This window comes from Euleptes europaea, chromosome 8 (assembly GCF_029931775.1).
Source record: "Euleptes europaea isolate rEulEur1 chromosome 8, rEulEur1.hap1, whole genome shotgun sequence".
Lineage (NCBI taxonomy): Eukaryota > Metazoa > Chordata > Lepidosauria > Squamata > Sphaerodactylidae > Euleptes > Euleptes europaea.
Genome location: NC_079319.1, coordinates 51423473 through 51439514, shown reverse-complemented (window position 1 = coordinate 51439514; position 16042 = coordinate 51423473).

Here is a 16042-nt window from a genome sequence, read left to right as displayed (position 1 = left end):
ATCATGGTTGAATGCCTTTTCGTCTGGGAAGCCTTTAATCAATCTCTAATGTATTGTGGTATCCAAATCCAGATGCCTGAGCCAATAGTTTGCCCCCCCAATGGCATTCTGAACCTTGGGGGGGGGGCAACAGAGTGACCTGGACCTGGATAGCCCAGGCTAGCCTGATCTTGTCAGATCTCAGAAGCTAAGCAGGGTGGACCCTGGCAAGTATTTGGATGGGAGACCACCAAGGAATACCAGGTTCATGGAGCGGAAGCAGGCAATGGCCAACCATCTCTGAATGTCTCTTGCTTTGGAAACCCCACCAGAGGTCACCATAAATCAGATGTGAATTGATGCTAAAAAACAAACAGAGTTAAGCTGTCTAGCCCACTAGAACCCCTTATTTGGAGTGAATGGTAAAAATTTGTCCTCATTTCTTATTCCCAATTACCCTTATTCTTCCATCATTTTGGGGGGTAAAAAAGATATAGTAAATAGTATTTTCTTGGAGCTTCTGATATCGAAACAACATCACAGAGTCTTAGTAATATTTTACTGGCAGGTATCTAGATGTATCAAAGCACTACATTCTCAGAAACTGTTCTATTCAGTCAGCAGACCTGTATGATACACCTTTTGTTGAATTGATTTACTCCAGGTTGCATGAGGGGTTGAATGTTTGCATAGACAAAACTGGCATGTCATACAGAAAATTCTATTAGGCTGCAAGCAGATGTACCATCAACTGAGCGTAGTTGTAGCAGTGGGGAGAGATCTGCTGCCCTCTTCCTTGGCTTCTGCATTGGCAAAGACATGTCCCTAAATTCAGTGTTGTTCCACTCCATTTTCAGGCTACATCTTTCCACTTTGGGTTTTTGTTCGTTTGATTTTCAAACATCTGACATAACTAGCTGCTCAAATGTTTGTTGGGTACTTTTTTTTTTTTTTAAAGGACCCCCACATTTATATTTTAACAACTGGTTTCGGAAGAGGGGGAGGTGACCTCATGAGCCAGGCAGCTCTGTACATAGCCCCACTTGAAGATCATGGTTTCATGATGACTGATACATGTACTGTACCGGTCTGATTCCGCTTCAAATTACAAAAAAACAAGGTTTTTCCTAGCTCTCACCAGAGAAGAGCATACATATGTCAAAACGCTCTGGGCACACTGCCTTGACATGATAGTTTTGAATATGGAGGGAGTTTGTGTATGTAACATGGAGACCACTGATTAAATGATTCAGTGGCGGATTGTCGCTGCTAAATAGTTAAGACCAGGACAATCTTTGTGTTAAGTTCAATCTTTCTAGCAATTTAAAGACAAGTCTGTACTTTAAAACAAGAGATAACAGAGCAAGAAATATGAAGTGGTACCTTAGCTTGTGCAGGTACCAGTGTTAAGTTGCCTTTTAAAAACTTTGTTTAATCATAGCAGTGGTACATAAAATATGTGCTTCTTAAAATAATGTGACATTTGTAATTCTGTTCAGAGAGAGGATGGGCTGGAATGCTTTCACTATATGGGCTTGGAAGCAGGTTTGGGGAAATATACACGTGTTTAGAAGGTTGTCATATGGCATCAAACAGAACCGAGACCAAAAAAGAGATCCCAGGAATGTCAGAGACGTGTGTGTATTAAGTGCCCTCAAGTTGCTTCCAACTTATGTCAACCCTATGAATTAATTACCTCCCAAACATGCTATAGTTAACAGCCTTGCTCAGGTCTTGCAAACCAATAGCTTCAGTTTAGTTGTTTTAGCTTCTAGGGAGAGTTCAAGCTTGATTTGATCTAGAACCCACTCATTTGCCTTTTGGGTGGTCCACAGTATCTGTACAACTCTCCTCCAACACCACATTTCAAAGGAATCTACTTTCTTCCTATCAGCTTTCTTCATTGTCCAACTTTCACACGCATACATAACAATGGAGAATACTATAGTATTAATTATCTTAATCTTGTTCACCAGCAAGCTCCTTCATGGCTGCCATTACCATTCTCACCTGGTTGCAAAGGAATAGAAGTAGGAAAAGAAATATGATCTCGCTTCGGTTCTTAGTGAGTTTGTAAGGTCACAGGTGCAGCACACCCCGCACTCTGTGTGAACCAGATCTCTGCCGAAGTTAATGAACCAAGATAAAAACACATGAGTGCAGCATTTAGGACAGCTTGTAAAGTATGGCCACCCTGTTTACGTGTTCAAGGAGCAGAGTTAAAAATGAACCTAAGACCTCACATTTGCACACACTGCATTGGATGAGGGGATAGTGCCAGAAATCCAGCTGTAAGGAGAGAAACCAGCATCTCCCCTTAACGGGGAAAGGGATAAGACAGTTTCCACCAAGATCGGAGCTGTTATCACCTGCCCTGTCCCCTCCTCGTCCTGTGGATTAGTCTGTTGATGGAAGGTAGATTTGTTGTTAGGCAACCCGTGTTGATGATGTAGGAGCTGATGTTCATGCTGTTGATTTTGCTAATGCACGCTGTCCTGCCTTCCTTCCTCTAAGAACACAGAAATTATGCTTCCTTAAGCACACAGATGGTTCTTTTTTTGTATCTTCAGGGAGAAAAAAACACAAGCAACATTTCTTTGCACTAGACTCAAGACACTGCTAATGTTCACAATTACTTCATGTTTTCATAATGACATCTTACGTTTTTGCCTGCTTATGAGCACTGTAAACCTCATTAAGGTTACTTAACTACCTATTTAAAAATATCTTTTCTTACACTCCCCCAGTTCTTCCTGACAATCCACTGGGACATCTCTGAGCATACACTCATGGAGGATTGGGATTCTAGTCTAGGGTTGCCAACCTCCAAGTACTAGCTGGAGATCCCCTCGCCATTACAACTGAACTCCAGCCGATAGAGATCAGTTCACCCAGAGAAAATGGCTGCCTTGGCAATTGGACTCTATGGCATTGAAGTCCCTCCTCTCCCTAAACCCCACCCTCCTCAGACTCCACCCCAAAAACCTGACGAGGGACCTGGCAACCCTATTCTAGTCACCTCAGTTTCCCCATTTCTTCTCCAAGCTTTGCTCGCTCCACTGTCCTTTCTCCATTACCAGCAGCTTCCACACACATTCTCCTGGTGCTGTAATATGTATAAATCCCATGCCCTGTGGTGCACAAGGTAAGAGTGAAGCTCCACATGTTACGTTGCAGATCTGTGATTGGATAACTCATATTTGCTTTACTAATCAACAGCAATTTTGGGTTCCTATATTGAACCTGTCTTTTTCCTTCCTTGGGGTTAATTGTAGCAGCTTAGGTAGGGTTTGTTTTTAACCTGGGAAGTCATATGGGGGGGGGGAATACCTCCATCCCTAATCCTAACTGGAAACTGCTTTTTACCGTTTAAGCAAATGTTCGGGGATCTAGTGTTATGTTTCTTTTGGCCCATACACAAAACTTTGTTACAGCTTGGCTATCATGATTCAATACTGGACTGGGACACTTTTCAACTAGTGGACTGTGCATGGGCACAACTGCAACGAGAATGTGTGCACATATAACTATGTGCAAGTCATAACCTTTCGGAAAGCCAGCATCTCAGAAATGCACTTTTTAATTAACCAGCATCAGACACTGATCTATATGTTACTTATAGATTGTCACTATTTGTCCTGGCTGCTAAGATAATAAGAGCTAAAGAGGTTTTAAAGAGGGAAACTGTTTAGAAATTTTTAGAGAGAATTGTTTTTTAGTTTAAAATGATCTATATTGCATGGCTGATCTGTCAATTGTAGTTTTTATATGTCGACTTTCTCTACCACTTAAGGAAGAATCAGACCGGTTTACAAACACCTTCTCTACAACAGACACCCTGTGAGGTAGGTAGGGCTGAGAGAGCTCTAAGAGAACTGTGACTAGCCCAAGGTCACCCAGCTGGCTTCATGTGTAGGAGTGGGGAAACCAATCTGGTTGACCAGATTAGAGTCCACCGCTCATGTGGAAGAGTGGGGAATCAAACCCAGTTCTCCAGATCAGAGGCCACTGCTCCAAACCACTGCTCTTAACCACTACACCACACTGACTTCCCTTTATACCTCTAGGTTTGGCTAGGTCTCCCCTGACTACCTTCTGGAGATTTGGGGGTAGAGCCTGGGGAGGACAGGGACCTCAGTGGGGTACAATGCCACATAGTCCACCCTTCAAAGCATCCATTTTCTCCAGGGGAACTGATCTCCGTAGTCTGGAGATGAGCAGTAATTCCGGGGGATCCCCAGGTCCCACCTAGAGTCTGGCATCCTTAATACCCCCCGATTCTAGCGCAACTGCATGCCTGCCCACAACCAGCCCCACTAGTCCACCAGGATTAGGGTTGCCAACCTCCAGGTAGTTTAATTAATTAATTAATTATGTTTACATATTGGTGTGTCATTGGTGAAATTTTTTATTTCTGAACAAGCCATAGTGACTGCACTATTCTTGAATAACCTCCAGGTAGTAGCAGAAGATCTCCTGCTATTACAACTGATCTCCAGCCGATAGAGATCAGTTCATCTGGAGAGAATGGCCGCTTTGGCCATTGGACTCTATGGCATTGAAGTCCCTCTCCTCCCCAAACCCCGCCCTCTGCCCCAAAAACCTCCCGCCGGTGGCGAAGAGGGACCTGACAACCCTAACCAGGATCTACCTCAACCCAGTAGAGGCAGTGGGCTTGTGCTGAGTTATATGGCAGGAGATGCGATACCAGGTGAGCAGCCGGTGTGGAACTAGATGAGACCGAGTCCTCTTCAGGATTCTGGCCAATTAAGGCCTCACCAGGAGATTTACAGAAACTGCCTCCCGAACAGCTGGGGCTGCTTTTCCTCAGTCTTTCTCTAAGGGCTCAGGGCTAGTTCAACCAGTTCACAAGGCCACAGCTACATGTGTCCACCCCTGCATGCCAAGTGGTCATCTGCACGGTAAGTCCTGGCTCTCAAGGAGACGGAGGAAACAGGAAGCCTGGGGCCAGAACCAGGAGCACTAGAGAAACTGTTTTCTCCACAAGGTACTTTAAAAGTGATACCTCTTCGTGTTATTGTTTTTACGTTACTCTTTTTATTAGCTAATTAGCGAGTTAATAAAAGACAAGATGCAAAGCAATTAATTGGTCCTTGATACCCTAATTAAAATACTCACTGTCTACAGTGTGTGCAGAAAGATTAATTTCTTTCATGTTCTTTCTTGTTGAGATTAATTTTTTTCTTCTCTACACTGTTCATAAAGGACACACTCACCTTTTGCTTTTCATGCCATTTCTTTTTGTTACTTAGGGCCATACATTGCTGGACTCCACCTTGGAGGACATTCCTGTGTACAGGGTTGCCAGCCTCCAGGTACTAGCTGGAGATCTCCCGCTGTTACAACTGATCTCCAGCTGATAGAGATCAGTTCACCTGGAGAAAATGGCCACTTTGGCAACTAGACTCTATGGCACTGAAGTCTCTTCCCTCCCCAAACCCCGCCCTCTTCAGGCTCTGGTCCAAAAATCTCCAGGTATTTCCCAACCTGGAGCTGGCAACCCCTACCCATGTAGGGGACAACATGCAGCTCTTCCATGTTGCACGCCATGGCCTCACCTGCGTGTTCACTGCATGGACCGTGTGGTGGGAAGTCATGTGGACTTTCACTGCTTCTACAAGCTTTTTGGTGACAGCAAGATCTTGATTTTCTTTTCTTAGCAACATTTCTTCCTTATCAGTGCTATCCTTAGCAGAGTTCCACACTTCTAAGTCCATTGACTTCAATGGGTTTAGGACTGCTCTGTATATGTCCTGGGTCTAGAATACAGGACAGGCAAGAGGTGTGAACATATATTTGTTCTGGTCTAGCTCTTGTGCTTGATCAAGCACACGTTTAAATTGAAGAACTTCATAATAAATATTGCACTTATTTTTCATTTAAATAGCAATCTATGAGACGAGCCAAGAAAGGAAAGTACCCTAGTTAGAACTCTGAAGGGCTTTTTTGTTGCATTAGCAAGCTTTTCTCCCTTTAGTATAATAACAGCAAACTGGCATATGCAGCACAGAATGAGTGTTTTTAATAACTTTGCTAAATGTTCAATTAACAAGCATGCATCACACAAATTGGATGCCGAAACCTACTGAAATATTTTCAGCTGCTCAGTAAAACTCAGAACAAAACTGTTTTACTAATCAGCATGGAATATTTGCAGTTACAGAACTAATGAAGGTATGTACCTCAGTGGGGTACAATGCCATAGAGTCCACCCTCCAAAGCATCTATTTTCTCCAGGGGAACTGATCTCTGTAGTTTGGAGATGAGCTGTAATTCTGGGGGATCCCCAGGTCCCACCTGGACGCTAGCATCCCTAACAAATACAGTATTCTTATTTTAAGATACAAGTTTAAAACAGTGAGCGTATAAAGGATTTGAACGTTGTCTGTCTGATCCTTAGGCCTACCATTTATACCCAGCATTTCTTGTTTATTAATCTAGTAATAAAAGAATACCAGTTACAGAGAAGAGTTGGTTTTTATATGCCGACTATCTCTACCACTTAAGGAAGAATCAAAACAGCTTAAAATCACCTTCCCTTTCCCTCCCCACAACAGACACCCTGTGAGGTAGGTGGGGCTGAGAGAGTTCTTAAGAGAACTGTGACTAGTCCAAGGTCACCCAGCTGGCTTCATGTGTAGGAGTGGAGAAACCAACCAATGTACGGTGATGCCAGTATGCCTCTTCGCAATCACCCTGCCTCCATCCTCACAGAGAATACAATAAGGGGTGGAACAAAGGGAAAACAACACCCCCTGTTATAAATAGGACTAAGGTGTGCCCTGTAGGTGCCCTCTGTAGCTGCCACACTTCTGGAAGCAGAGAAAGGGGTTGAATGTTCCTCTTGCAAGCACATCTCCTTTTACTAAGTAGGGAAGGGAGCATGGCCACTCTGTCCGGAGAAGGAAGTCCAGGGCTTTTGCCAGGCAAGACTTCAGGTGCTGAATAGAGTTCATGCCCCAAATAGCAAGGTTTTGCAAGACAAGGGGGACATACAGCAACAAAACAACACACAACTGCACATTCACGGTAATTTCCCCAATAGCTCCCTGGAGAAAAGCACTCATGTAGGAAACATAAGGAGTGAGGGGAGGCTTGAATCTCCTCAGAGAAGAACCGGGGATAAGGCTATTATCTCATCCTTTGGCCCGCAATAAACCAATCAAGAGATTTTGTACCAATATGAGTCTTGTCTATCCTTCTTGCTAGAACACAGCTTGGGTAGACAGTGGAATACCTTCTCAGCCCCCTCCCATTGTGAGTCCCACGTTGAATATAGCCGAGGTTAGTAATTAGTAGGGAGGGGCACAGATCCTTATCTACCAAACCCCATTTTAAAAAGGGACACAGCTGTGAAACAACCCAAACATTTATTGAACAGCAGCAGGAATGGAGTTCTGAATGCAAGTCAGACGAATCGGGCTGCCATCTCTCTCTTTTTTAGTGATGTTCCTGTGCTTTGGAAAGCTACACTGACAGTAGAATCATTAATGGAGTTGTCCTCGTCACTGCATACCCAAGACAGCAAAAATATGCTGGTCAGACAGCAGTTATGTTAAGCAGCTAGCCAGGCTAGAACAAAAGAGCTGGCAACTCCACAGCAGAGCTGTTAAATGCATACTGGTCACTGCAGCTGTTGGTTGTGGTAAATACTCAACAGGTGGATGGAGCATTTACACTGTGAATGGAGTCCCCAGAAGCCCCCCCCCCCCCGTCCTTTTAAACCAAACTGGAGGAGTGGGGTGTCTAAGTGGCACCTACAAAACAGCCAACAACTGCAGCAACTTATGTGCATCTAGCTGCTTTGCTGTGGGGCTGCCCATTCTTTGGTTCTAGGCTTGCTCCTTTGGTCATTTATGCATGGGAGTTTTACCTGAGGTTTGTTGCTTGCTGGACCCACACTTTCCTGTTGGGAATCTGTGCACCAGCAGTCTCCAAGCTCAAATCAAGTCCCCTCCCCTTTAAATGCTGCTTTGTAATTGGCTTACTTGTAGTGCTTACTGTGAGAGAAAATCCCCCCCCCAAAATCCAATTGCCACATAAAAAAGCATTTTAAGAACAACAACATAAAAAACAGAGCGATCTGAAATGAAGGGGGGTTGGTGGGAGAAATCCAAGCTTCAGTTTTAAACAGATTTTCTTCTGCTCAGAAAGAGCTCCGAGAAAGCAGGAAGTATTTCGATTCCCGCCTCTGGACATTCTGCTTTGTAAGTGGCTGTGAGCAAAACCAAGCTTGTGTGCCCCTCACTTTGCCTTATGCATGGGGATTTCGGCCGGGCTGAGCTCAGGGGAGAGGGAAGAGTCAGGTTAACAGGGGAATGGGAAGACCGGACATTGTGAGGGCTGGCAGTGAGGTCATCTCCAATGGATGGAAAACTCATGTATAACTCCAAGGAACAACTGAGACAGACTGGGGGCAAATGTGAGTGAAAGTACCCATGCATAAACAACATGTGTCCTGAAGTGGCATACTTGTAAGGAAAACAAGAACAGCTACCTGTGTTTCCCAAAGGCCTGTCTTTTTTAAAAAAGAATGGTCTTTATTCGCCATCAGAAAGAAAGAAGCAAGGACTCTATACAGGACTTCCTGGTAGGGTTGCCAGGTCCTTCTTCGCCACTGGTGGGAGATTTTTATTGGGTTTTATATCTGGTTAATATAGCAAAGTTTGCCCAGTCATGGAAGTGAGATACTGAGTGCAATAAATTCAGTCTTCCCAAGAAGTAAATTGCAAAAAAAGAACTTACTTTTATTCAGGTTTAGTTTGTTAACATTCTTGTTGCAGTTGATAAAAGATAGAAAGCCTCATCTAAAGAATACATGTCCCTATACAAGTGGCTAGCTAATCCGGCATCATGTGAGTGCAAGTATGATTTTATGGTTTATGCTGGAGAGACCTGTAGAAACGTCTGCCTCCTTTGCAGACCATGGGGAAAATAGAGAGACAAAATGGCTACTGAGAAAGAAGGAGGAGGAGTTAGAGGGCAGCCCCCAAGTTCAGCAAAACAGGAACATCCCATTAAAGAGATAACAACAAACTTAGAGTAAATTAGCGCCCCCCAATGTCAAGGCATGCTGAGTTGCTCTCACTCCAACAATTTTTAGGGCGGAGCCTAAGGAGGGCGGGGTTTGGGGAGGGGAGGGACTTCAATGCCATAGAGTTCAATTGCCAAAGCGGCCATTTTTCTCCAGGTGATTGGATCTCTATCGGCTGGAGATCAGTTGAATTAGCAGGAGATCTCCTGCTACTACCTGGCAGTTGGCAACCCTACTTCCTGAGGAGACGGTTCTGTAGACAGTGAGCTTCAGTACATAATCTAGAAAAATAGTGTTACTAATAAGAGGAACTGCCCAGTACATGGATTTAGATAACTAACTATTTCGGAAGGACCCACACATCACAAATCTGTCAAGTGTGCATATGGATTTCATAATGAAGTGTGCTTGAAGGAAGAGTATTGTTTCCATGTTCAGAATGAGGGAACAGGGTGAGTCATCTCCAAGCATTTCGGAGTGCAGAACCGTGCACTGAATGGTGACAGAAACAGCTTAGTGAAGTGAATTACTGATGTTAATTAAAAAAAAAGTGCCCCGGTGCAGCTGACAAAAAGAAAATAAGGATAGGGTACCACCTAGTGGATAAAAAGTAAAATGAGCTCTATGGCATTTAACCTGTCTAGTCTCTTTAATATGGAGGTCTCTCTATGATGCACTCTCTGTGATGCGCTGTTTACATGGATGGATGCTTAATAACATACAGGCTATATGTAGATTGCCCTGCACAGTAGTAAAAACAACGAGCAAACTTTCCTGTTCCCTTGCTTTGCACAAATTTGGGTACTGCACATACATCAGGGTTTCTATAGTGGGAGTTGTGTTTTGCTTTCAGATCAGTGATTCCCTAATGATTGGTCAGGGCACTCAAGCAAATCACAGAAACCTGGTGATTGTTTTAGCAGGCTGCTAGAAGCTGATATTCTGATGAATGTGAACGTGCACTGTCTAACAGGGAATTACCTATATAAGGTTTAATGAAGGCATAGGAGATTCTTCACAAGTTACAAGGTTTCTTTACTTGTATTTTACTTAAGCCTTCACAGAAACCACAACACATAATTTACATGCAAATACAAATTTACATGCAAATTCATACAAATGCATTCAGTTGTGGGATGACTGCTACAGTGAGGGGTGAGCTGCATAAGTGGATCGGCCACCATAGTCCATGCAGTTGTGAGATGATCTCTTACATGGCTTGTTACACAATACTGGATTTTCACAGAGGCCGTTCACATGTTCAGCTGCAAGTTATTGAATACTGGATAACAAAACACAAGCATGAATCACAATGAACTCCATGTTTGTGATGAAAGTGATCATGAAAGTGAGCATGAAAGTGATCAATTCTTGGAATTCAGTCAGCTCCTGAAGAGGACAAAGCTTTTTCAGTTATTTGATGCTGGGAAATAGTTACCAGGCCAGTAATCTGCTTGGTAACAGAGCCAAACAGGATATCAAAGAAATTCTCAGTAACAGTATGATAATTTACTATGGAGCCAGCCAGGAAGTCTTATAAAATCTCCTCCTTACCCATAATGAAGTGCAGATGGGAAACAGATACTTGGATTTATGTGGTGCTTTTATCAGAAATCCCCACAACTAACTTTTCACAGGCATTAATGAAGTAAACTTCACATCACAAAAATTCCTGCATTCAGGAATGGGTTCTCAGGATGCAGAAGAACAGGGTGCAAGAGAGGGGAATTTAGGAAGCTAGAAGATTAACCTGCATTCCTGTTCTCTGTTAAGTGTACACAAAAGATCCACTGGAATTCCAGGAAATATAAATTCGGGAGACAGAAACATAAATCTTTCATAAAAGCAATATGAAGCAATGTGAGGAGGGCATTGAAATGATAAATATATAACTGGAGTCAAATTTACAGGGGCCCAGAAATGGTGTGAGTGTGGGGGAGATTTTACGAGAACATGGAAATTTATATGCCCAGACTGATTCGTAAGCCATTTCCTATGGTCTAAATATGTCTTTTAAGCATAAAATAGAAAGGTTTCTTTCATGATTGAAAATATTGCATATATCAAATGGATGCTGAAGGGTGAGAATTTGAAATGATTGGGGCCCTGCCAAAGGTGGGGTTTTTTGTTTTTGTTTTTAAAGATGCTGTATGGTGGTTTTGGGTAGCCCTTCCACCCAAAAGTCACTTTCCCATTTTCTCTTATCTGTTTAGAAAAGGGAACTTGCTAGAAACTCTTCTGGTTGACTCCTGCAGGAGGATGAATTAGTTTTCTGAAACTTTTGTGAGGGGCTCAGTCTGCTAAAAGGTAAGTGGTTATCCAGAATAAACAGTGAGGCAATAAGGTCCAACTCGCGTTGCTCTGCATTCAGTTCTATTACTCAATTTGCTCTCCCACTTTCTCCTCAATTACATGTGTTGTATCTTACTGCATATTAGCAGTTTGTGAACTTTGGTTTAGGCTAGTTTGGCTACAATAATCAAAGAGAATTGTAAGTGATCTGTATCTCTCAAACAAGAGGGATGGTGACGAGCAACCCCCTGCTGGCACTCCCTGTCCCCCAGGCTCACTCAATGGAACGTCAGGGGGGAAATGGAGGGAAAGCAACTTAGTGCAGCACATTGACATCACTTCCCAGTAAAGACCTGGAAGGGACACCACCATTTCCAGCAATGCTCTATGAATTTCACCCATGTCTATAGTTCACTCTATGAATTTCACCCATGTCTATCATCAAATTCAGGAAAATTCCTAGGGTGTTGCTCGATGTGGTGATGTCTTTGAGGTCTTCACCCAGAAGAGATGTCTGTGAGTCGTGTGACACCACTTCCCCCAAGCTCCCACTGTTGCCACGCACAGGCCCAGCAACCCTAAAAGGGGAGAAGGGGCTCCCTTGATCACCAAAATGTTGTGCTGGGGATCATAGGACCTCAATGGACAAAGGTCATATGAGATAGGATTTCTTTGTAAATAAATAGTTTAAGCATGTCTGTTGTACCATCATTGCCACACAATAGCATATTATAATTGTGACTGCTATTTTTGGCTGCTCCTACAAATTAGGGAAGGATTTGTGCACTTCAGCAACTGCAGCTACTGAATGGATAAGTGTGAACTGGGGATAGGGTTGCCAGGTCTGGCAGGAGGTTTTTGGGGCAGAGCCTGAGGAGGGCGGGATTTGGGGAGGGGAGGGACTTCAATGCCATAGAGTCCAATTGCCAAAGCGGCCATTTTCTCCAGGTGAACTGATCTCTATCGGCTGGAGATCAGTTATAATAGCAGGAGATCTCCAGCTAGTACCTGGAGGTTGGCAACCCTAACTGGTGATAGGGCAGGGGTATTGTTATGGGCCCAGTTTGCATAAGCCATTTATGAATGGCTGTTTCCTCATGGTCACCCCGCTGACTACTTTGGGGATTTGCTTTGATTATGCTTGCATTTTCCGACTGTCGCCTCGCTCTCCCTGCGTGTTTTGCTTGCATTTCTGGATTCGTGTTTAGCCAGCATCCAGAAAATGTGGGGAAAACATGCAGAAATGCACGGGGAGAGCAAGGCAACCTCTGACGGTTGGAGAATTCAAGCATAATCAAAGCAAAGCCCTGAAGTAGTTAGTGGGGTGACCACGAAGAAACAGCCATGCACAAATGGCCACAGTGAACATTCCAGCCATCCAGTAAAGTGATGCAAATAACCCTCTATGTGGCAGCACAACTTGTACACAGGCCCTCTGACATTCTTACACAAAGCAATGCCAACAATTTTGAATGGTGAGAAAACATATAGAAAGAGAAGGGACAGAACCCATTAGAGAGTTCTCTAGCTGTAACCCTGTGGAAATGAAAGGGAACATTACCTTGCACAGATCCCATGTACTTCAACAGGACTTTCATAGGAAAGATCCTCAGGTCAGATCCATAGTCAGCAAAGTAAAGAACCAGGCAATGTCCTTTAATAAACAAACTTATCACTTGCTGCATGTTTGTAGAGTAATAGTGACATCCTGTGGCCAGTTTTGATTAGTCCAAGAAATGGACAGTCTTCCAAAATTATAACACAAAATAAGACATGAAAGTCTTCTACTGTTCTCATCATGAAACAGGTGAAAAAAAGTGAGGAAGTGAGGAACTCCACAGCAAAAAGAAGGATACATCTATTTTCAGTTCAGTTTGAAAATCCAGAAATCAAATTAATTAAAAAAATCTAAAAAGAAAAAAAAAGACAGCTATTCCTAACCTACAGAAGATGACCACTATTTCCACTTTAAGTCTGTAAAACATGTGGAAGAAGTGATTATAGAAGCTTCAGTGTGTCTAAGAAGAATAATTTATTCAGAACCATAAATTCACATCATCCAAAGTCCTGTGCACTCCTGCAAGAAAGGACTAATCACCCACACGCTACTAATGTAGTAGATCCCCATATTCCAAAACTATAGAACACCTCAACAACATTTCTGTACAACAAATTGCTCAAGACAAATCATATCAGTGAGCCAAGCTGTATGTTTCAAGGAAAAGCAAATGAAGCTGGAGAAGAAGATACAGAAATAAGGCCATGACAAGAAATACTTCACATCGTCATTGTTCTCCGTCCGGATTCAAATTTATGAAGTTTTCTTTAAATAATAAATATGGGGTTCCAGAACAGACTAGTTCTTTAATTTACCAGGAGATCTCCCAACTGGCTTCTGCTTTGAAGGACCACCATTACCTGCACTTCAGTGATCTTGCTTGTTAGTCCCCTAATAAAACCTGGATACCATATTGCCCACCTTCTGACAGTAGTTCCTATTAATATATTTATTTATTATTTCAACTTACTACCCCACTCTCCCTGGTTGAGACAGGTCTCATATACACACTCTCTCTCCCCCTTAGCGGCTAAAGAACCAGCCCCCCCCCCCCCCCGCCCAAATATGCATGAACTCCTTTACTAGATAATGAATATTTCAACTCAGGACAAAACCATGGCAAAGTAACTAGAGAGAATATATAGTACACAATAGGGAGTCAACCCTAACCTTTTTGTTTAATGGGTATTCAACAGCCCTGTGACTGCCTGTTTTTTGCCCCCCCAGGACAATTCTGGACTTACCCAGGTCTATTTGGAGATAACAGTTAACAAATAACGGATTGTTTAAACTTCTTTCCTAGTTTCAAAAGAAAAGCTATGGGTAGAGTTTTTTCACTCTCTGGACCCCTGACCCAATCCTTACCAAACTTGGGGGTTATTCTAAGGAGAGTCACCATCAGCTATGTTGAAAATTTGGTGCCTTTACCTTAAAAACATCCTCCTCAGAGCCTCTGAAAGATTCCCCATAGGCTTTAATGGAGCTGAAGGGAGAGGGCAGGTTAATGTGCCAAAGCGCATTTTTTTCCTTTCTAAAGGGTTCTCTTCCCTTTCTACTGCTGTAGGCAGTGATCTCAAAATAATCCTGAAAAAGGATGGATTTTGCGGGGGGGGGGGGTTGGAAATGGGATTACTGACTACAGTTTAAACTGCCATTTTTTCAGCAAAAATATAGCAAAACAACAACAGGTAAGGTATTTTCCAGTTATTTTTTTATTTCAGCCTTCTTGCACACATACCCCTATTCAGGAACTAATAAACTGGATAGGAAAGAGAAGTGATAAACCTAACTGCCTTGCTAGCTGAGAGCTCTAGACTGTTCTACAAGACTAACATAAGGATAGCATGTTGCATAAGGCAAAGTGCGGGACACACAAGCTTGGTTTCTCTCACAGCCAGTTACAAAGCAGTGTGTAAAGAGGCGGGGATTCAAATGCTTCCTATTTCCTCAGAGTTCTTTCTGAGCAGAAGAAAGGCTTTTTAAAACCGAGGCTTGGATTTCTCCTCCACTTCTTTTCAGATTGCTCAATTTTTTTGTTCTTAAAATGCCTTTTTATGCAGCAATTGAGTTTTTTTGGGGGGGGATTTCTTTCACAGTAAGCTCTACAAAGTAAGCCAATTGCAAAGCAGCATTTAAAGGGGTGGGACATGATTTGAGCTTGGACACTGCTGGTGCATACATTCACAATTAGAAAGTGTGGGTACAGCGAGCAACGAACCTCATGTAAAACTCACATGCATGAACGACCAAGGAAAATCCCCTTTACAAAGAAGGCACTCCCCTCCAGTGATGTCCAACTAGAGCTTACTGCCCCCTGCAGGATTTTCTTTCCTTTTCTTCTTTGTACGCAAGGCATCACTATGTTCCAACATTTTCTAGTCCTGCTACCTGGAATTCTTTCCAATGGCTATACCAAGGATTATACCCGGACCTTCTGCACAAACTCTGCTGCTGAGCTGAGGTGCCTTTCATATTTACACTGAATACAGTTTTGCTTTAAAAAAATCCCACACTAACCAACAATGTCAATTTTGAAAACTGTTCAAATTGCAAAAATGTACATTAGAATTTTGGCAAATCAACATGATCCAGCCAAAGTTAACTGCTCTTAAGTCCAGTTGATTTAAGTGGAAGAAATTTAGAGCAGAGCCTTTAGACTGCTTAAAATGAAAACTACACCCAATATTGTGGCCTGCTGGTGTGTCACCTGTTCTGGATGGGCTTGCACTCCCCTTGAAGGAACAGGTACATAATTTGTGAGTGCTTGTGGACTGAGGCCTACTGCTGGATAAGCAGGAATCAGCTGTGCTCAGGAGTGCCTTTTGCCACCTTCGATTAGTTACCCACCTGTGGCCTTTCCTGGGCTACTGCAATGCACTCCACATGGGGCTGCCCTTGAAAAATGCATAATGTGGCAGCCAGGATGTTGGGTCATAGTAGGGTTGCCAGCTCCATGTTGGGAAATACCAGGAGATTTGGGGGGTTGAGCCTGAGGGGGTAGGATTTAGAGAGGGGAGGGACTTCAATGCCATAGAGTCCAATTGCCAAAGCGGCCATTTTTTCCAGGGGAACTGATCTCTGTCGCCTGGAGATCAGTTGTAATAGTGGGAGATGTCCAGCCACCACCTGGAGGTTGGCAACCCTAGTTCATAGGGACC